We start from the raw sequence: 22,588 nt of genomic DNA, 5'->3' as shown, positions 1-22,588 counted from the left end.
AACAGTGTTGATGTACAGAGGGTCCAAGTCCATAGCTCCCTGAAAGTGGCTGCACAAGTTGGTGGGGTAGTAAAGAAGGCATATGGCATGCTTACCTTAATTAGTTGAGGATTGAGTTCAAGAGTCAGGAAGTTATGTTTCAGCTTTATTAAACTCTGGTTAGGCTGCATCTGGAGTATTGCATTCAATTCTGGTTACCCCATTAAAGGAAGGATGTGGAGGGTGCAGAAGAGGTTTACCAGGATGCTGTCTGGATTAGAGGGCATTTGCTAAGAGAAGAGGTTGGACAAACTTTGGTTGTTTTCTCTGGAGTGGTGGAGGCTGAGGGGAGACCTGATAGCAGTTAAGAAGATTATGCGAGGCATAGATAGAGTAGACAGCCAGTATCTTTTTCCCAGGGTCAAAACGTCTAATACTAGAGAGCATGCATTTAAGGTGAGAGGGGGTAAGTTCAAAGGAGATGTGTGGGGCAAGTTTTTTACACAGAGAGTGGTGCGTGCCTGGAATGCACTGTCAAGGGTCATAGTGGAGGCAAATACGATAGGGGTGTTTAAGAGGCTCTTAAATAGGCACATGAATATGCAGAGAATAGGAGGATATGGACGTGTGTAGGCAGAAGGAATAAGTTTGGCTAGGCTTTTAATTACTAGTTTAATTAGTTTGGCACAACATTGTGGGCCAAAGGGCCTGTTCCTGTGCTGTACTGTTCTATTCTATGTTCCATGTTCTCTGTTTTATCCAACTGTCCTATCTCTTACCACACAACCTAGAAACGTGTTGAAGCAGCTATGCTAAAATAGATATTTTAGAGCAATTGTATAGCCACTAATCATCATTCCTGACCTTTGGTCGCCAATTCTAAACTTATAACATTCCATAATCTCTGATGGTGCTGTGTTGAAATGATTTTGTAACTTTTCCATCATTTCATTGATGGGGCATCAATCAGTTTGGGAATGTTTCATAAATGGCTGGTCTTATTTCTACTTTCAAGATCACCTTCTTGCATTCACATATGGGCTCATTGTGATTTCCCTTGCCCTCGATTTCAATAACAATTTTTGATCAAAATGTCATTTCTGTCCCTTCGATGTTGGAAATGAAGGGCCTCTGCAGCTTGTTGTAACTACTGACGTTTCCATATAACTGATCTCTGACTTTCCTGCCACTTTGTATTGTCTACTACTTCACAATTATGAGACTTGACTTTTTAAGAACACAATTTTGGATATGCTGCCTTTTCTTCCTCTTCCTCTTGCTTTAGTCACCACCTCAGACAACCCTGATTAATTGTGAGCTTCACAATGTTAGTCTATCAATGTACATTGTCGTTCTTTCTCACATTCAGTGTCTTTGAATCCTCATTGTTGCCTGTGTAAAATGGATTTTGAACTTTCAATGAAGTACATTGCAAAATGTACAAACTTGCACACATGGGATATGGGGAGTCAAAGTTGAGTATTTTGCCATATGCACAAGTACATGTATGCCCAAGTGCAATGAAAAACTTATTTGCAGCAGCTCCACAGGCACATAGCATCATAAAAGCCGCATTCACAGGAAAAACATAAATTAAACATAAATTACACACAATTTTATACACTGTCGAAGTTATATTCTGTCAAAGGGCTCTTCACAGACTGATTGTCCCTGGAATTTACAATTAAATATTGTTGCAGTCCAGACAGCAGTGGTTATATGACACAATCCTTAAAGGGGGTAGAAGCCTTCTCAATGAATATTACATTACCTTCAGTGGGTGGGGGCCCAGAGTTTGTCTTGTCTTACCAGGGAAAGCAACATTCTCCTTACTCCAAGGAAACTCCAAAAATTTACAAGCAAAACTTTTCCAGAAGTTGACACTTTTAGCCTGAATGTGATCACAGTCACATCGGTAGGAGGATAAATCATCACAATAATCCTATATTCTTTAATTTATAAATTCATATGAAAGACCATTCACGCGAAGCAATACATCTGTTTATCTCTACACTGAAGCTGCCTCAGTTGCTGAGTATTTCCAGCATTTTCTGTGTTTATTTCAGATTTTCACCATCTACATTGTTTTGTTTTTGTACAAATGTGGGTCTTTGCAAGAGGAAAGTAAACCGAAAATGGTTGATAATTAACTTCAAAATATATATTATGCTTTCCATTTGCAAAAGCTGTTAAATGTGGACTGTGATTGGTTAAGATGGACATTAGGACATTAAACATGTTTACCAAGTCCTGCCTTTTAGTGACTTTTGCCATGCGTGGGAAACTGAAGCAAGCAGCACATTAGCACCTTACTGAAAGAAAGCTTGAACGCCAATCACTTTGCTAATGAATTAGAATGTGCTGAAATTGACCCGTGTTCAGGTTTCCGTGGTATAGCTCTGAAATTGGTACTCCTGTTTATTAACCCTTCTGTAATTTCATCAGCTTCTCTCTAATTGTATGTGAACTGGTCGACAATAGTGTTGATTATTATGGTACTTGGCAGACTGAAGATAGCAGTGTCACATAGCAAGTGACTACCACAGGCAACCAGATTAATTGCAATGCTCAAAGCACAAACAACTTGCTCAGAATATCTGCTTGTACTTTTCTCTCTGTGCTGCGAAGAAACAATCTCTTGCTTACTGCAACAAAGTAGGCAAGGATGCACTCGATCATACCAATCAAGTGAGACACATGGCAGAATAACTCTTCACATAAGAGCTTCATTGAGTTTTGAGCATCGAGAAAATCAATAAAAGAAATGCAAATTATGTGATTACGAAAAGGGTTCCTAATAAAATGTTTGATTTTCATCAGATGATCAGAGTTTGTGGCTTTGCTGGTATTTAGATTTAAACTGAACTGAAGAAAACTTATTATAAACACTGACACACAAGAAATTCTGCAGATGCTGGATGTGTCTGGAGCAACACACAAAAAGTGCTGGAGGAACTCAACAGGTCAGGCAGCATCTATAGAGGGAAGTAAACGGTTAACGTTTAGGGCCGAGACCCTTCATCAGGACATGGAGGGAAATAAACGTTGACCGTTTATTTCTCTTCATGGATGCTGCCTGACCTTCTGAGTTCCTCCAGCACTTTTTGTGTTATTATAAACACTATGGTAACACATCCAAAACCAGTGTTAAAGTGATGTCATCTGAACATCCAGCTGATGTACATGAGGCACTAAGGCACTTCATTCTAAACTCTCATATCTGACTTAGTTTAGAATTCCACTACCTTTGGATGTGGAGATGCAGCATCTTGGAAGTGAAATGACTGGAACTTAAGGTGAGCTTTTTGCCTTTGGATCTATTCCACCTTACTGAAGTAGGACTGACACGGTCTCAGGCCCCTCAGAAAATCACATCAATTGTACCTCCTATATTTCTAGTACATAAGTCTGTTTGAGGCCTCAAACCCTCACAGACCATAGATCAGATCTCCCAACCCCCTACTTCCTCCAGGTCATGGATTGCTCCTGCAACCTCCAGATTCCTCAGCACCCTTGCCTCTAAATCAGAGTGCTGTCAATAGAACCTGTCAGGCTAAAAGGCACACTTCAGCACTGAAACTCTGCAATGGGTAGTGAGACCCAGATGGGTGTACTGTCCAAAGCACACCACCTCAGCCTATTGTCATTTGTCTCTCTTGTATCAAGGCCTATATATTAGACAATGAAACTTTAGATACAGTAAACTATGTTACTCTAATCGTGGAAACAAATTATTTTCCCCAGAATTCTTAGCGCCTGAAGGGTCATTTTATTGTGGACTGAATGGAGGGTTAAGTTTCACAATTAATCTTTGAAAAAAAAAACTGGTATTAGCAAGCAGGTCCAGCAGCATTCATGGAGAGAAAAAGAGATCAAAATTAATACTTTAGATCAATTACCTTTTTATCAGAACTGCAAAGTGTTATAGATAAATAAAATTTATAGTGCAGAGAAAGAGGAAATGAGAGAAGCAAAATAAAAGATAAAAGAAGCAAAATAGGGTGGAATGCTAGAGAGATTAAATGTGAAATAGGAGGATGGTGCCAGGTGCTAAAAGGTGGTAATGGGACAAAAATTAATGGATGTTTTTAAATGGATGCTGTTCCTCAAGGTACTGTTCCGCATGCCTACTTTGTGCATTATCACAAGATCACAAGACAAGGGAGCAGAACTAGGCCATTCGGCCCATCGAGTCTGCTCCAAGGAAAAGGGAAAAAAGGAAAAAAGAGAAATTGGGGGGGGGGGCAGGTGAAAAAAATCTATTCTAACCCCAATTTCTGGCCTTATCCCCATATCCCTTGATACCCCGACTATTTAGATATATGTCTATCTCTTCCTTAAACACCTCCAATGATCTGGCCTCCTCTGCTCTACCTGGCAGGGAATTCCACAAATTCACCACCCTCTAGCTAAAGAAATTTCTCCTCATCTCTGTTTTAAACCTGTACCCTCTAATTCTAAGATTGTGCCCTCTGGTCCTGGACTCACCCACCAAGGGAAACAGCCTAGCCACATCTACTCTGTCCAGTCCTTTCAACATTTTAAATGTCTCTATGAGGTCCCCTCTCATTCTTCAGTACTCCAGTGAGTACAGTCCAAGAGCCAACAAACGCTCATCATACGTAAGCCCTTTCATTCCGGGAATCATCCTCGTAAATCTCCTCTGAACCCTCTCCAACATCAGCACATCTTTCCTAAGATATGGGGCCCAAAACTGTGCACAGTATTCCAAATAAGGCCTCACTAGTGCCCCATAGAGCCTCATCAACACTTCTTTACTTTTATACACTATACCTCTCGAAATGAATGCCAATATAGCATTGGCTTTCTTTACCACTGATCCGGCCTGGTGGTCAACCTTTAAGGTATCCTGCACGAGTACCCCCAAGTCCCTTTGTACTTCTGTACTTTGTTTATCCCTTGATAAGCTGTACCTCATTTATTGTGTGTTTGTGTGTGTGAGTGTGTGTGTGTGTGTGTCTCATCCTCGTTGCGATTCCCCCTCACATTCGCGGTCTCCTACATGCGTGTGTGCGAGTGTGCATCCGTTCCCATTCATTCTGTTCCCGTGTTTGCCTTTTTGATTAAACTATTTTTAAAATCCAAAGCCGGTGTCCAGAGTCCTCCATCTTTAAGATTCCAAAAGAACCTTTTTCTCACAACATTGACCTTCTGATATTCTGCTTTTATTTCTAATTTCCAGCATTTGCAGTTTTTTTTAAATTTCATTCATTTTTGAGATTGCAGCTGTTATATACCCAGTTAAAAGATTATGGCCTAGAAATCTCATCAACTAACAACATTTTTTGTGTGCAACATGATTTAATTTCAATGAAAAGAAATCTGTCAGAAAGGAAATTTGTGGACTCATTGTGAATTCCAGGAACTGATGGTTTTCCTACCAGGTCCTCCATAGAACTGACATGCTAAGGCATCAAGGAGTGTGGACATGCACACCGGAATGCATGCCTGGATGCCACTGCTGTGTTTTGGGAATGTGTGTGTGTGTGTCTGTGTGTGTGTGTGTGTGTGTGTGGCTCCTGAGCAACACCACCACTCATGCTGGAACATGTCTTCACCACACTTTCGAGACCCACTCAGTACGATGTTGAAATGTGTGCTTGGGAACCCACCTTTAAGTAAAATATCTGTCACTCCTTTGATGCATATATATCCAACATAGACCCTCTTGTCTTTTACCCCTTCCACCAATTTCTTGCCCAATCACTATCTCTCAGCCTACCCCTCACCATGCCACAGCAGCTGATAATGACCATGCCTAACCCTACCCTTGGCCTCTCCTCTGAGATTCTAATCTGACATGACTGGCACCCTGACAATCCTCCCCTGTGCTTCATTACTCTGAAACCTTTCCTATTCCTGATCCAGTGATCTGGACCTGGGACCTGCCTATTTTTCTCTGAGAGTACAAGGCCATTTCAGTAGTGCATGATGTTTATGATCTTGAGCTCTGCAGAACTTTGCAGCAGTGGTGTCTCAAGCAAAATGTTCATTGTCTGCCATGCACAGGGCATTTCTGCATTTTCAGGTACCTGATAATTTCTAAACCTTTTGCCTGTTCTTTGAGTTGAACTTCTTGGGGTAGTGTTGGGGGCTAAGGGTGGAGCAGTCAGAGTAGGAATGGGAAGGAGAATTAAAGTAACCTGACGTAATCACACTTGTGGTTTAAAAGGAGATGTTTTGCAAAGCAGCCACTCAATTTGATCTCCCCACTCTTGATGATAGTGCAGAGATCCAATTCCCTCTTGTCCAAATTCCATCCATTTTTGTGACAGTTCCAAAATGAGCAAGTAAATGTTAATAAAATATAAATAATAAACATTTGTCATGATGCATTCTCTTCATATGTGCATCTGATACCAAAGACACTTGAAATCAGACTTTCCAGGGCAAAGTCACAGTTTCAATGGTTATTTCTCATTCCTGTCATATATTGGCACCCACCAATAATATGCAAATTAGTCTGCCCCTGGGCAGTCAGGGTAATCCACTGTAGGTGGCCAGAAGTTCTGATCTATTTTCCCTAGAGCCAGAAATTGGAGATATTCATCAAGGTGCTTACAGTCAAACTTGTCTGAAGAACATTAGAAATGATGGTGTTAACAGTGGATAATTCACACCATGGTCAGTAGTGGACTTTCCTATGGGATTTTTGGCATCAAAACCCATGCTATTAGCATTGGAAAAGAAGCATCTGAATATATTAGTGTCCTCTCAGTGGACTTTTCATGCAGCTGTGACTGGCTCTATGCAGAAGATTACAGGGAAGAGTTGGTGCTAATATGTGACACTTTATTCTGTTATAAACTGCTGCTTCCTGGACTCCATTGGAGGCTGAGCAGATGGTATATGAATGTGTCAGTCCTTGAGGACTAGCAGTTCCTCACCCAGCTTCAGAAATGTTTGTTTTAATTTCCTGAGATCAACACAGTTCAGCACAGAGACCTTAGCAATTCTGGTTTGGGAAAGTGCCAAGGCATTTGTGTGTTGTAATATCGTGGTCTCTGCTTCCAACAAAAAAAGAGATTTTGTCTTGCCAGGGGCTTTGGAAGAGTAACTCTGTCACTTGGAAATTGTCATGATTTGGGAAGAGTTAGACATCAGAGATGCTCTCTAAAGTGGTGGAAGGAATCTCCCTTTCCTCCAGTGTTTTAATCCAGGTCACATGCCTACCAACAGCCACATTTTTAATAGACATAACTGATGATACATTGCGGCCAGAACAACAAGAATTTCTCATTATATCACACAGTTCCAATAAAAACTACTTCAAAATGGTCCACAGTAGGCACTCAAACCTGAGCTGATTTAGTTAGGAGAGGTGAGTGCTGGGACTGTTGCTGAGGGAGATTTTGAAGGTGAGAGAGATGATTTGGAGAGAGAGAAAGAGAGGCAGGGGCAGGCCAAGATAGACATTTGAATAAATCTGAAGTGACCATGTGAATAAATGGGGAGAGGCCATTGCCAGTGCATTGGGATAGAGGGTCTGTACTTTAAGTAGACAGAGATAAAGTGGTAAATTGATCATGCCAAAGTCACAGAGGGATCCAGGAGGGAGAGGATGGATAATACATCACAGTCATGGGTAAGCAATGGTGATTTTGACCAAGGTGCTTACAGTCAAACATGTCTGAAGAATATCAAACACATTAGAAGATAATGCTGCTGATGCACTGTATTAGAAACAAGAGTAAAATCAGAGATGGAGAATAAAAGAATGAACATGGTTAAGTTTCTTCTGGAGCAGGCTGATTATGACAGTTTTGCATTTGGATGATAAAATGTCATAGTGGAGGGATTAGATGATTATGTCTGCCAACGTCCTAGATGCAGCAAAGAAATGGTTCTTACAGTTAATCGAAAGAGCAGCTGTATTTATACTAAAACAATCCAAATCCACATATTGTACTGAAATGTGTCTCTATGAATCCAGATAACTTCATTTGGCATGACAAACATCACTGTTTAAAATCTCCTACAGTGGTGATTTGAATTATGATGTAGGGATTTGCTTTTTGTCACTGGAAACTCAACATATAGCCACACATCATTGTAAGTTGAACTCAAGCTATGGATGTCATCTAGGTATGGATTAGAGCAGGTGTTTGTCATTTGTATGAAGATTAAACTATTCTAGCTGAATAGATGCTGCTAGGGTACAAAAACTCTGATATTGTAGTGAAAATGAAATATTTCAAAATTATTACAGGTTTTCTCAAGACTAAATTTCTGAGATTACCAGTATTTTGTTGGACCTTAAAGTGTAAAATTAAACGCTTGATTTTCTTCTATAAGTTCTGATAAATTCCATTGAGCGCCTTCATTGACTGCCTTGTTTGCAGTTCAGGGCTGTGTTCCATGTCTATCACGCTAAACAATACAATTTCACCAAGCACAATCAAACCTCAGTGTTGGATAGCATTGGCAAAGAAAATTATAGGTTCTCTCCGTGTTAATGAAATATTATTTTTGAAAAATATGCATTGAATTCAAAAGAACAAAATTTCAGAGATAGTATATGCAAGATTGCTACTATATAGCTTGCTTAATGCTCCTGACCTGAGATGAATTTCAAGACATCATTTTATTTGACAGGTTGGACAGGTGGCTAAACCTAGGGGTGCAGCTTAGCCAGCTATCACCTGTTCAATCATTCTTTTATGGGCAGGGCATCTTTTGGTTTCCAACCCTCATCTCCTCCTTTCCCCTCCACCCCCCCCCTTCCCCCACTCCAACCCCTGTCCCAACCCCATCTCCCTGACCCACCCACCAATGTCCATATATAGGGAATTACTCAACTAGGGCATCGCAGGTGCATAAAGCCTTCCTGTTGAGAATTCAGCTGGAGCGTGGGAGAGCATTGACCACGGGGTATCTGCGAAAATAAATGTGGATGAAGCATAAACGTCAGCAGCGAAAGTAGCAGAAAATTCTGGGTCAAAGTTTCCTACAGTAATTGTGTCAACTCTGGTTGTAAGGTGATGTAAATACCCCACATTTTTAACTCAGTGCTACAAGGTGTTCCTTCATAGAAAAAGGTGGGGAGGATGGTGGGCAGGGAGGGATGGGGGCAGGGTGATTGGTTGGGTTAGAGTCAATTGTCAGGCTCCTCTTACTTCACCATTTTTTCTTTGGCTGGAATTTGTTTTGAAAGGCACTTATGAGACAACATCAGCAGATCATGCTTTTCATTGTCAATTTACTTACTTCTGTTATTACAAATTTCCTGAAAGCAAGAATACTCTTGCTCAGTAACCTCATATCAAAGATCTTTATATTGGGTTCAATCATGTGTTTTGGGGTTATGGCTTTGCAACGAGCTCAAACTGCCTGAATGAAAGGCATTTACACATTCTGATTCAGTGACTGGATGGTACTGATTTATGTCAGAAAATAGCCTGTAACTCATAAGAAATAAGCATCAAATAGGCAGTTTTATCCATTGAGGCCCCAAGATGCAGCTTTAAAGTAAGAGGGAAAAAAATTCAGAATTTTATAGTGAGGTTATTAAAATAGAAAACAAGCTCCATTTGTGTTGGCTTAGTCCAATATCTTATGACAACAAAACTCGCACTTTGCAAGTAAAATAATTTCCTTTAGGCTCTGTGGTAATTTATGTGGGCTTGGATTTTGCCAAGTGGGATCCATACTTGCTGCTTGGATTTCCCATTGCTTATTACTTGAATCTGCAGGCCAAATCTGCTGACCAAGGACCTCCTGCACTTGATAGGCAAAGCTCTGCATCGTGTCAGGACCTCATATGATGTAATTGGGTCATGTGAATGAGTCAGAACAAATCAAACTTACTGAAACTACTGGGAGGACGTTTGGCTGTCAAGCCTTTGGAATGGTCCTGGATGTCTGGATTATCAAAATGAAATAAACAATTAATTTTTTTAAATATCACTGAACTTTGCATAGGATACGTGAAGAGATTTGAAAAGCAAATTAGTTTTGCTATTTATATTCCTTACCTTGTTTTTTTGCTTAGGCAATAACACATCATCTTAAAAAGAAATTTGGTTACCTCAGTGCATAACTTTTATCCATGAACCATATGATCCTTCGTAATAACCTTTGCCTCAAAGTGCTCAGTGCTCCAATTTCTTCTTTGGACTCAGCAGGATAAATTTTCACCTTCACTGCCCTGGCAGCAATCTGATGATGAGGATCATCTGCCTGTTGCTGAACTTGCCTGTTCTTTATTTCATGACCTAAGAATTAGGCAGGTTCTACAACGGGTGGGCCATCTGTTGTACCAGTTTGCAGTCTTAAGTGTTGAAGGTGAAACCTAATCCGGTAATTAACCCTGAAGAGCTCGCTGGATATTTTGTCCTTTGAACAAAGAGATGGTTTCTCAGACAGGCTTCTATTAAAAGGAATATCACAGCTCAAGACATCACCATCATATTTGCTAGGCCACATGTGGAGTCAGTTTGCTCAGTCACAAGTTGTTGATGTGGAAGATATTTTTTCACTCTTTTTATTTACAGCTGACAGCCTGACTCAGTGTGGGTTTACTGTGATTAGAATTGCAAAACCATCATCTGTGCATTTCTTACTGTTCCATGGGTTGGACAAGCCCTTTCCCTCTCCATGTATCAGATTCCCTGCTTGGTTCCTCTGGATTTTGTAGTGTGCAGCATGCTTCAAAGTTCATTCCATTAGCAGGAAGAAAAATTAAGAGCTTAATGTTTCACCGCAGATATATTTTTACTTAATATAACTGCAATGCCTCTCCTCTTACAGCTGCTACATTGTGTCCCTATGGAGGGACCACAGGCAGTAGTAAAGTGATGCCTTTAGGCTGGGAAGATAAAACAATCACCAAATGTTATTTTAATGGCAAATACTATGCTACAAAATACTCCATGCAACTGCTAATTTTAAATACCACACATACATTTCTGAAGCAAGGCTACATTTCAAGTTTATATAATTTCGACCTTCATGTAAGAAGTACCTAGAATTTCCAGGGCATGCTAGATGTTTTGCTGGAAGGATGTTAATGGCAATGAACAATAACTGGTTTGCTCACTACATCAGAGTCCACTTGGGTTCAAGGCCTGACACAGCTACTGGGTTTCGCACACATTTGTACCTGAATCCCAAGGTTGGATTTGAGAAGTTGGCCATAGTTACATTTGGGATATTGGCCCTTAGTGAAGGTGAGGATGGAGTTTGAAATGCTCTTGGGATGACTTATCTGGCACTCATCAATGGCACTTAAAGACTCCAGGGCCACTGATGAATGCTGATGAGTCACCCCAAGAGCAGGGCACCTGTGATAGGGAGGGACTGCAGGGGAAGAATGAGAAGATTTGTAGTCAAGATGGAGAGCAATCCAAAAGCAGGACAGCATGTGGTCGAATGTTGGGGAGTAGGATCAGACATGGTGGGAGATGAGGAGCTCAGAGGCATGTGGTGAGAGGTGGTGAAGAGGGATGGCACTTGATGTGGGTGAGCAGACTGGTGTGCCATGATGTGGGGAGGGGAGGTTTGAAGCCCAGCTTTTGGCAAGGAGAGTTGTTTAAAATGCACCTGCCCACAACTTGTTTCAAGTTTATCTTTCACCTTCTTTGCGCCAGGTCCCGTGAATTTTTCACTATAAATTCCCCCTTTACTCACCCAGTTCTGCAATCTTCTTCAATCTTTGATTCAATCCATGTCCTTGATTCTCTACTTCAGGCATGGATTTGGACCTTCATCTTTCTCCATTTTACTTATTACAGCATTAACTTGTTTCCTTATATTCCAGTCTGGTTTGGTATCTGAAATATATATCCTTTAAAATAGTGAGGAAATCAGATTGAGGTGGTGCCATCCTTTTGTCTGCCACATGATCCAATTTCAAAAAAAAATTGAAATGTTATTGAAAATCAGAGACTGGAAACATTCTGGGCCCTCCATGCATCTGACCTGTGAATGCACAGGAGAACCTGAGACATGCACTGCAGTGCAACAGCATGGAATTATTGCCTGGACACATCTTCTATAATTTTTAATTGCAATCACATAGCCTACAAGCCTACACTGTTCATGGGATAGTCATTCAGAAGCATACTTTCAATGCTCCTTGAGATCTGCTTCTCCATGTCCTTGCGATACTGACTGAGTAAATTTCCTTTAGGGTAGGTACTTACAGTACCTGGCTCTCCTTCAGGTCCTCAAATGCACCCATCCTAAGTTTGTGAACCACGTTTGACCTGCTTTCTCACCCATCAGTCTCCCAACCTAGCACCTCCCACTGCCACTCCACCACACAACCACAGAACCCTTTCTATGACCTCCAGCACCCACCCTGAGTATCAACATCCTCTGAACACAGAGCTATCTCCATCCACCAACAATTCACCCTGACCTGATCTGATTACACACATTAACCATAGCCCACTGACTACCTGAAAAGACATAATATCTGCTATTGTCTGAAGAATTAGAATCTAGCCAAGCAAAATGAGCAAATCAATACTTGCATAAAGATAACAAATCAGAGATGGTGTAACACATCACAACAAAACACTTGTGTTAAAATTGTATCAAAGTGGAAACTATTTCAGAAAGTAGTAAATAGCTGAATGTTCAAAATACATTGATTTCTGTTATAAACTTGATTAAATGTTTCTGTACTTTATGTTATATTGTTGCTTGATTGACATCTGTCTTTGATGAGTTGTAAAAATGATGCATAGAAAAAAGGAATAAATGGGTTGCCTTCTTTCCTTTTATGCGTATGCAGACACCCCACACACAGGTTCGAGAGTGCTTCCGGGATTGTTTCTTTTTATTTTCAGATTTGTAGAGTGATGATTCTCTTGTCAGCAAATTTCTATTATAATCAGGGGAGAAAATATATATTTTATCAATGCAAGGAACTTGTCAAAATCTCATTAAAATGGAAGGATATTGTCTCAGATCAGTTACACACATGATTCCAAAGAAGTGCATAGAATGATACAGCCCATTGTAATAGTTCTTTAAAAAATAGCTGCTCAGTTATTCTCACACCTTTCTCCCATAACTCCGTGATTGTTTTACCATTTAAGTGTTTATCTAATTCCCTTTTGAAATTACTATTGAATCTTCTTCCACCTTTCTTTCAGATCATAGTAGAAATAAGGATAAAAAAATGAAATACTCAGCAAAACATGTTGGAAATGCTTAGCAGGTCAGACAGCATCTGTGAAGGCAAACAAAAGTTACATTTCAGGTTCATGACTTTTCATTGACAGATGTTGCCTGACCTGCTGAGATTTTCTATATTTTCTGTTTTTATTTCAGAACTCCAGCACCTACAGATTTTTGTTTTTAGATCATAACAACTCAGTTATGGTTCCTTTTGTCAAGCTGCTGAAATCTATGTCCTCTGGATACCTTTTCTTCTGCAACTAGAATCCTTATTTTGAACAATTCTATCAAATCTAACTTAACCTGCTCTGAACTAAAGATAACAAACCCAATTTCTCCAGTTTTATTACATAACTGATGCATTTTTCCCTGCTTCCAATCTTCTTTCTATCCCTTAAAGCCTTGACAGCTTTTCTCTACTGTACTGCTTAGCATTGGCAGGTCCATTGTTCTGTGAAGATTAAACATTGGTACTCCATATCACTATAAGCAATGGAATGGATATCCGTAGCCTTATTACAGCCTATTTCACTTGTCCAGCCAACTTCCAAGGATTTTGTGCATAAGCTTCCTGTATTTCTTCTGATGTTAACTCTTTAAACTACTAATATTTAGTTTATATTGCTGTCCTCTTTTACATTCCTACTGCTAAGTTTCTTCCCATTTCACCAGCCTGTGTTTACCTGAAGTTTGTTATTCGCCTTCTGGGTTTTGTGTCATAAGTAAATTCAGGTCAAAAAGAGCATTTGTCCAAAAGAACAACATCTAAGGTATATTCGTACACACTTTAGTCCAAAAAACAAATGTCCAAAACTACTTTCTTCCCTCTGCCCCTTTGACAGTTTTACTTCCACATAGCCACTGTCATGTTAATCCCCTGGGGTTTAATTTTACCTCCAAGTCCATTGGATGGAGACCTTTCACAAATCCGTATTGCAAGAGTAAATGTAGTACTTTCTTCCTCCTTTTCTCTTATTCTAGCAAACAATGCAATTAAGTTATTCAAACTTGATTTGCCATTAACAGATTCATACTGGTTTTTATTCATTAATCCAATTTTTTAAGTTTCAATTAGTTCTTTTTCCACTTGACTAACGTTTTCATAGGTTTCACAAATATCGGCATTTTTGGGCTGCAATCAGTGGGTGTATTGAACAAGTCCGTGGGCATGGTGCACAACAGAAAATGATCATTTGAAGGCAGTCTAGCCTGAAGCCATATAGAGGAATGAATTGCGTCCATGCAACCAGATTCCATTATCCCCTACTCTCAAAAGCCATCTTATCTCAAGATTTAGTTGCTCCTGTGCAACACCATGTAAAATTGACCAGCACCATTTTTCTTGTTAGGGAAAACATACCATGAAAAGTATGTGGATAATAATCTGGAGTTGCTTTATTAAAAAACAAGGGAGCCAGCCATGAATATAACATTTAGTCATTTCTAACCAATTCAAATAAACTTTCTTTAAAGCAGATATCATTGCACTACCAAGATATAGAACATGGAACTTATGTTCAGATAGTTTTTAAAATTAGATATGCATAGTGAGTATTCTTTTGGGAACCTGCTGTTCTGTCTGGCTTAAAGTGGAATATTTCAGTGGAGAATTGCAAGAAACAATCTGTATTTTGTTCAGAACTGGATTGCCTGTTTAGTCATGAGATGAAGCACCCATTGCCAAGAACTAAGCTTCTGTCTTGTGCTAAGGCCAAGTTATTGATATGGTTACTCTATGAACCTGTTAATTCACAGGTTGTTGATAAGTTACTCGGCAATGATGATGCGGTTTAGATCAGGAAAAATACTCTGATCTTTTGTTAGGGGAGGTAAGTCATTGCCTGGTTTACGTATGGGTCAAATGTTACCAGCCACTTGTCAGCTTAAACCTGGATGCTGCCCAAATCCTGCTGTAAGCTGCCAAGAACTGCTTTGCTGTTGGAGCAGTTGTGAGTGAAGCTAAGTGAACACTGTGGAATTGTCAGTGAGCAAACTTATTCCTGACCACGTGATGAAGAAGAAGACATTGATGGAACAGCTGAAAATGATTGGGCCAAGGATATTTCCTTAATAAGTTGCTGCAATGATGTTGTGGGCATGCAATGATTCCCTTAAACAAGCACAAGCATCTTTCTGTGTGACAGCTATTGCTCCAACCTCTGAAGACTTTTTTTTACTCCCCATTGATCTCAGTAATTATACACACTGTTATACTTTTCTTTAGTCGCTCAGCTCTTGCAGTAAGTCTGGATCAACGCCACACCGAATGGTGTGGTTCTTGCAGAATCTGAACTGAGCAGATTTGAATAGGTTATTGGTGAGTGCTTTTTTTGTTACTGATAGGTGGGAGAGGACAAATAAGTGATTAATTGACAGGTCATGATTTGGGTAGATTTTTATGTTGTAGTATTCCTAGGCCATTTTCCAAGCTGGTAGGTTGATGCCAATGTCATTACTTCATTAGAATAGATTAGCTCAAACAGGGAAGGGCCGGGTTTGGTATATAGAGCTTAGTAACTAAATGTGCATAATGGAAATAAGTCTAGAACTTTGGCATGTATGCATGCAAACATAGTCTGAAATGTCTGATACATTCCAGTTGGTGAATCTGTCAATATAATCTATTGTTTAACCTGGCATGAGTCCAATGATGGAGTACAAACTTGCTAAAATTCGATAGCTGGAGCACAGTGTTGCCCTCTTTCTCAGCAGTTTTGTGGATGGAGACTTTACTAACCTGACTGAGGGATGCAAATATGTTGTAAAATGCTGGGTACCAAATGGGACCTTGCTGATCTGGTCCAGGAGTTCTTGACTGGCAAGTTCAGCCTTTGCATCTGAATCGGGTGAGTACAGGATAGTGGAGAATCTAAGTAGCAAAGGTGAGTGGTGGGCCCCACTCGGAAAACATCTGGGCCATAAGATCAAACTGTGCTCAAAGTTAAAGAGGCTGCTAAGTTTGCATATTGGAATCAATTCCTGTTACTACTGTCATGGCTCCTTCTTCTCCACCACTTCCTCCGTTTGTAGTTTATTCAGGATAAGTACAATAGACAGGCACAGGGGAACTTTATTATGATGATCTGCAAAACATTAACTAAAGATGTTTATGCAAAATTTGTACTTACTAGAAAAAGCGATTTCTAACACCTATATAATTTGTACCAAAACTGAGAAAAGCAATGTTGTATTTTTTCATTGGTTTATTGCAAGTTATTTTGAGGACTAGTTTATTTTAAACCTGGAAATATGCTTTTCACAGAAATTATGCTGCTCCATCAGTATTTTGCTTCACAGTAAGTCTGTTTTGTAAGATTACTGTTTCACCAAGAGCCAAATGCTGGCGGTTTTCCTTATACACTGGGTAATGAGTTTAATGCTCATTTCTTTGACTACATACTAAACCATTTACAAGGTCATTGCATTCTGGTGACCCACAGATACTATTTTGTAGCTGTCAGTTTGATTCTAAATTTGTCAGCACACATTTGATGACTTCACCACAAAACAACAGGCCATATTTACTTCTATGTAAGTATCTTTCTGATTCAATTATTCTATCTGATAGGTTTCCCTTAATTCTTTCATCTTCTGATGGTGGCAACTCCTTCTGGAGGATCAGCTTCATGTGCTCCTGAAGTTCTTTGCTAGATTATCCAAATTATATTCTGCATTCATGAGCATGAATCGTGAACTTTAACTTTTTGTTCACTAACCTCGGTTTGAATGTAGTAAAGGTCTAAAATATTACTTTAGGATTCCAGGGATTGGCTGTAAACTATATCCAGTTTTGGTCTAAGTGGACAGCAATGGGAAAGTAATTTGTACCTCTACATGATGAGTCACTTCTTTCTCTCTTGGTTGAATGATAGAACTCATAACATTAATCCTAGAGTTAATGAGCTCAAAGCTTTCCTTAGCCACTTTATGAGCACTGTAAAAGCAGACAATGAGTGGCATTGCCTAGGTGTGCAGGATAGTGCAGTGTCCCTTTTTTGACCAGAGGACTAGGATCGTAAAATGGTTTTAAATTGTGAGGTTCATTGTTAATGGATTTTGATTTTGTTTTCTCATTTCTCTTATATTGTAATAGTATGGAATGGTCATTACTTTCTTTGTAATACCACAGATACCACCTTCCCCAAGATGGCTAGATGCCCTTTGACAGGTTTTGGTGTTGTTTTGAAGTGTACCTGATGGTCAGCGACACTTAATAAATATTCAACAATATTTAAATAACTTTTTTTAACACAGCTTAAGATACCAACAGAAAAGTAAAAAAAATAAAGTTAAGTAAAATGAGGTATATGAAGTAAAATAATTCAAACAATACTTGAATTTATCATTTGCCAAAGGGTCGACAACCCCATTCATGTAAATGGTGTCGCCAAACAAACACCAGCTAACCTTGACATAAAGTTGAAAGACTGAATACCAATTGCATCCGGCACATTATCAAAGTGACAGGAGATTGCAGATCCCTGAAATGCAGAGGGCTGTGGATATTCTAGCGCATGATTTGTAAAATGCTAGTGTGCAGGTACTGCAAATAATTAGTAAAGTTAATAAAATGTTATTTCAAGGGGAAATTAAATACAAAAGTAGGGAGGTTATGCTTCTATTACCTAGTGCATTAGTGAGACAAGATCTGGTGGGCGTGAGGGATGGTGACCAGAAGGTTGAAGGTTGAGCCATGAGGGATTGGTTTTGAGAGTCTGAATGATGGATGTGAGAGTTCAGGACCAGCAGGTTGAACAGTTGGGGCGAGGGATCAGATCCAAAGGACTAAGTGATGGGAGTGAGGGATCATGACCAGAGTAAGGGTTTGAGATCATGGATTGCCAAATCGAGGGATCAGGCCCAGAGGCTCTGTCGATTGCAGGTTGGCAGCAAGATCAGGCAGTGCTGAGTTGGTGATAATTTACCTAGCAGGACTCTCATCCATCATTGCAGTAATAAAACCAAGTTGTCTGTGGAGTGACCAGCAGTGCTCAATCCAGAACAATGTGGATTTGTGAGGCAACAGCACTAACCACTGCATAATTTTGCCTTCCCACTGTGTCTCACTGTGGGGGAAAAAAATAGAATTTCAATTGCATGTCATTAGACACAATTGAATCGTTCGGCATTGTTGTGAAAAATAGGCATCCAAAGTGCACAAAATGGAAAGTAACATTAATAAAACAAAAGGTTGGAAATCAACAAAAACATTGAAGGAATATTATTCAGAAAGAATGAAAAGGAGATGATAATAGGAACAGTGGAAATAAATTGAAAAATACGTGAGGAAGAGGTAATACTGTACTTCAAAATCGAACGTTTAATCTTCTTATATGCCAGAATTCAACTGGAAGTCAGAAGCAGGGCACATTTGAGACAGCAACAATCTCAGATTCTTGCTGGATCTGACCGTGTCGTGCCAAGGTCAGTCCCGTGCCCGCATGATGCTTTTGGCTGGAAAATGTAAAACCCTGTTGGCTGAATTGAGTTGACCGATGGAACTGTTTCATACGTGCATCTGACCTTTCACAGAGCTCAGCAGTGGACGTAGGGACGTAGACATTAGGAGTAAGAGTATGGGCATTCCTGCCCCACAAACCTACTTGACCGTTTAATAAGATCATGGCTGATTTGATCCACATTCCCTCTATCCATGGTAGCCTTTCCTCCTCCCCCCCCCCCCCCTCCTCCCTGCTTCAACCGCCCTTTTAGGGAGGGAATTCCAAAAACATACAGACCCTCTGAGAAAGCATGTTTTACCTCATTTCTGTTTTATACAGGTGATTCCTTGTTTTCCAACAGCGACCCCCTAGTTTTAGATTCTCCCACAAGAGGAAACATTGTCTCTATATTCACCCTATCAAGTCTCCTCAGGATCTTGTAGGTTTTATTAAGTTCCTTTCCACTCTTTTAATTTCCAGCAAATACACCCTGCCCATCTTTCCAGATATTAGTCTACTAAACCTTATCTGAGCTGTTTGCAGTTCCTTAAGTATGGAGACCAGAACTGTACTCAGTACTCCAGATGTGGTTTCTTTATTACCTAATATAAATGAAGTGTAACATCCTTAAGTTTGTATTCAGCTCCCCTAGCAATAAATTATAACATTTTGTTAGCTTTCCTGGTTATTTACTGTATCTGTCCAGATCCCTTCTCCCTTCTCCCCCCACACTACTAGTCTATCTCCTGGTCATGTTTTTACATTAACACATAAGGAGGCTCTTTGGTTCATCAGGTCCACACTGCCTCCCAAGAAAGCAACCCTATTAGCCTCACTCCCCCTTTTTCCTGCATGCCTGCAATTTACTCTCTCACACATGCCCTTTCACATAACCTTTGACTTATGTTTGCCATTAACATCACTAGGAGCTAATTTACAATAACCTGTTAACCTCATGGAGAGACTGTGCAAACTCCACATAGACAGCATGAGTAATCAGGATTGAACTCCCAGTCCCTGGATCTGTGAGTCAGCAGCATGAACAGTGCACTTCCATGCTTCACCCTTTGCTTACCCTCACCATTCAAACAATTGGTCCTGACCCCTCCTCCTCTATTCTCCACCACCACAATCCCAACTTGTGTGAGGATTTGAATTTTCCATCTTGATTTCACACTCAACCATTGCTGCCCTGAGTTGAATCCTGGTTTGTGAAGCTTTAAGTTACTCTAAGACTGTTGGGTCAAACAGATGTAATCTCCCTGTCATTGTAGTAAACATCATAAAACATTAAATAAATATGGAATAGAGATAATTATGTCATTATTATTTAAAATTAATTCTAGATGTTGTAGACTTTTTGAAGCCAGTAATTCAATGACTGGTTGCTGTCTACCATTATTGATAAGCGTTAAAACAAAATGGCTGCTCTATCCCCGAAATGACCACTGCACACATGTGTGTTCATTCACTGCATTGCTTGGATCAGTGCACCAAATCTACAAGATACATAAAGGTTACTTAAATTAGTGAGCCTTACCATTTCCCACAGAGGATTTGAAGAATTTAAAATGGGCACTTCAGGAAAAGCAGATTCTAAAACTTTAATTTTTTTAAATTTTTGAGTGGTCCTCTCAATGTATACTGAATGCATGGATTGCCTAATAGTGTCATCATGCCTTTAGCCTTTCTGAAGCAGCTGGCAACCAGTGAATCCAGCGATATTTACAGTGGAGAAAGAAGGCTTTGTGAGGTCATGTTAAGGTTTATGAGCTTATAAGGGATATAAATAAACAGAATTCAATGAATTGATTATGATAACCACATCCTTTGTAACTACAAATATGGATTCAAGCTTAGAAGATAAAAATTGACTAGGCAGTTTACATCCACTAATTTCTCTTGGAGGAAAGTGAATATTGGGAGTGGACTACCAGTGAAGGTGGATCATTTGTGTGGATTCCTTGTGCTCCTCTGTTACATTTGATATTTTACTATTTAAGATAAATGATTTCTTGCTCTATCCTCATTCTAAAATGCATTGATACCAGAAAGGCCTTTCCTTGATGACCGAATGGAATTTCCAGGCAGTGGGCCCATGACTCTGAAGGTTATTGGTGCATCACCTAATGAGTGATTTTAAAGCTTTGTTCAAGGTATGAGGAATTTTGAAGCAATTGTACTTTCTGTTTCCCAAACTAAAGGCAATAGAAATAAAAAATTCAAAAGTTTAACACAACAGCAATAATCAGTGTTAACATGAAAATGTGAGATTTCTGCCAGAAGCTTAGAGTTGGTAATTTTGTACTGTGGAGGCTGGGATTTTCACATGGCTAACTCATTCAAGAATAAAACTGAAAGAGGAACACTTTTAGGACATCATTTAATCCAGTTCATTGCATCAAATCCAGCTCAGCTGGTATTTATATACATAAATGCAAGTTTCCTTTGGATCAATTTCTGGTCACCCATGGCTGCCACTGGTGACATTTGACCAGCTGTTCCTGGCACAAGCAAATCTGGCCAAACATACAGTATCCCCTTGACATGCTTCCAGCCCTGTCACCTGGTATTGTGCCAATATTTTACAGGCCGACTGTCTGCCATATCTGATGCATGGACAAGTTGATTGGACAGAAAATCAACATTGTACACATTTCCTGTGTTGGCAATCATAAATCAGTACCCTGATATCTGATTGCTTTCAGTACCTCCTGCCAACACCAGTGCATCCCAGTGTGGTTCACTAGCAATTGTTTCCACAAGACATTGAAACATCCAATCGCCAATGAATGATTACCCTGTAGGATGTGAGGTAACAAACAAAAAACAATAGAGCCTTTGTAAGCTGTTGAAAATTTTTTGTCCAATTAACGAAGCCTGTGCTTTTTACTGTAACTGAGTTCACTAAAGAAATAACAAGAAATTTCATTAAGACAACCCTGCCCAAGCCTTCACTTACCTGGTCCAGATACAGAAGACCCACCATGCAACACCCCCTCCCTTCCCAGAGCCCAGCAGCATGCCCTCAGCAGCAGCAGGGTCTCTGGCAGCACAAATAAGGACGCCATGCCCCAGCAACACCCCTGATGACCTTTGACAGCTTGCATTGACTTTGAGGGGCTTTGCTTAACCTAATAATAACTAAAACAAATTAAGAGAATGAAATTCACTAAACACATAGCAACTTGTCAATAGTTAAAAATATTTAAGTAGGTCAAAGTAATTAATGTTTCCCCTTTTCTTCTTAACTGCCCTACAATACCCGCTGAAATTGATTGAGTCCCAGATCCTGGTGCAGGATTTCAGTAGCAATTCTGCACTCTAATGCTGGGGAACTGCAGCAAGGCTGGTCTTTGCCATTGAAGTCCAGGTGGCCTTTCAAATCTGCCAGTAGGTGTCTTCCCCATTGGATAGTGCATGCACGGATATCCTGGACATATTGCATTTTCAAAGGCTGAATTGACAGCACTAGCCAACAGGATTTGGCCCATTGTATAATATTTAAATCCATCCATGACCTGTAATTAAATGACACATCATGGCCTTAGGAAATCTATTTACATTTGGGATGGTATGGTGGTGCAGGTAGTAGATCCCACAGCACCAGAGACCCGAGTTCAGTCCAGATCTTAAATGGTGTCTGTGTGGAAGTTACACATTCTCCCTGTGACTGAGTAGGTTTCCTCTGGGTGCTCTGCTTTCCTCCCACATCCCAAAGATGTGCGGGCTGGGAGATTAATTGGCCACAGTAAATTATCACTACTGTGTAGGTGAGTGGTAGAATCTGGAGCAAGTTGAAGCCCGTGCAGAGAATAGAAAATGGGATTAATGTAAGATTGGTGTAAATGGGTAAAATTGGGAAATTGGTTTATTATTCTCACATGTACCGAGATACAGTGAAAAACTTGTCTTGCATATTGTTCATATAGATCATTTCATTACAACAGTGTATTGAGGTAGTACAAGGTAAAACAATAACAGAATGCAGAATAAAGTGTTACAGTTACAGAGAAAGT

General features: G+C 39.9%; 1 protein-coding gene across 2 annotated transcripts in view; it reads left to right on the top strand.

Moving 5' to 3' along the window:
* pcdh7b (protocadherin 7b) overlaps positions 1-22,588 on the top strand; it is a 289,327-nt gene that overhangs the window by 75,051 nt on the left and 191,688 nt on the right. The gene's annotated exons all lie outside the window — the stretch shown is intronic.

This window comes from Pristis pectinata, chromosome 2, assembly GCF_009764475.1.
Source record: "Pristis pectinata isolate sPriPec2 chromosome 2, sPriPec2.1.pri, whole genome shotgun sequence".
NCBI lineage: Eukaryota > Metazoa > Chordata > Chondrichthyes > Rhinopristiformes > Pristidae > Pristis > Pristis pectinata.
Note: the sequence above shows the minus strand (reverse complement) of the source record. Positions and strands in the feature narration are given on the sequence as shown.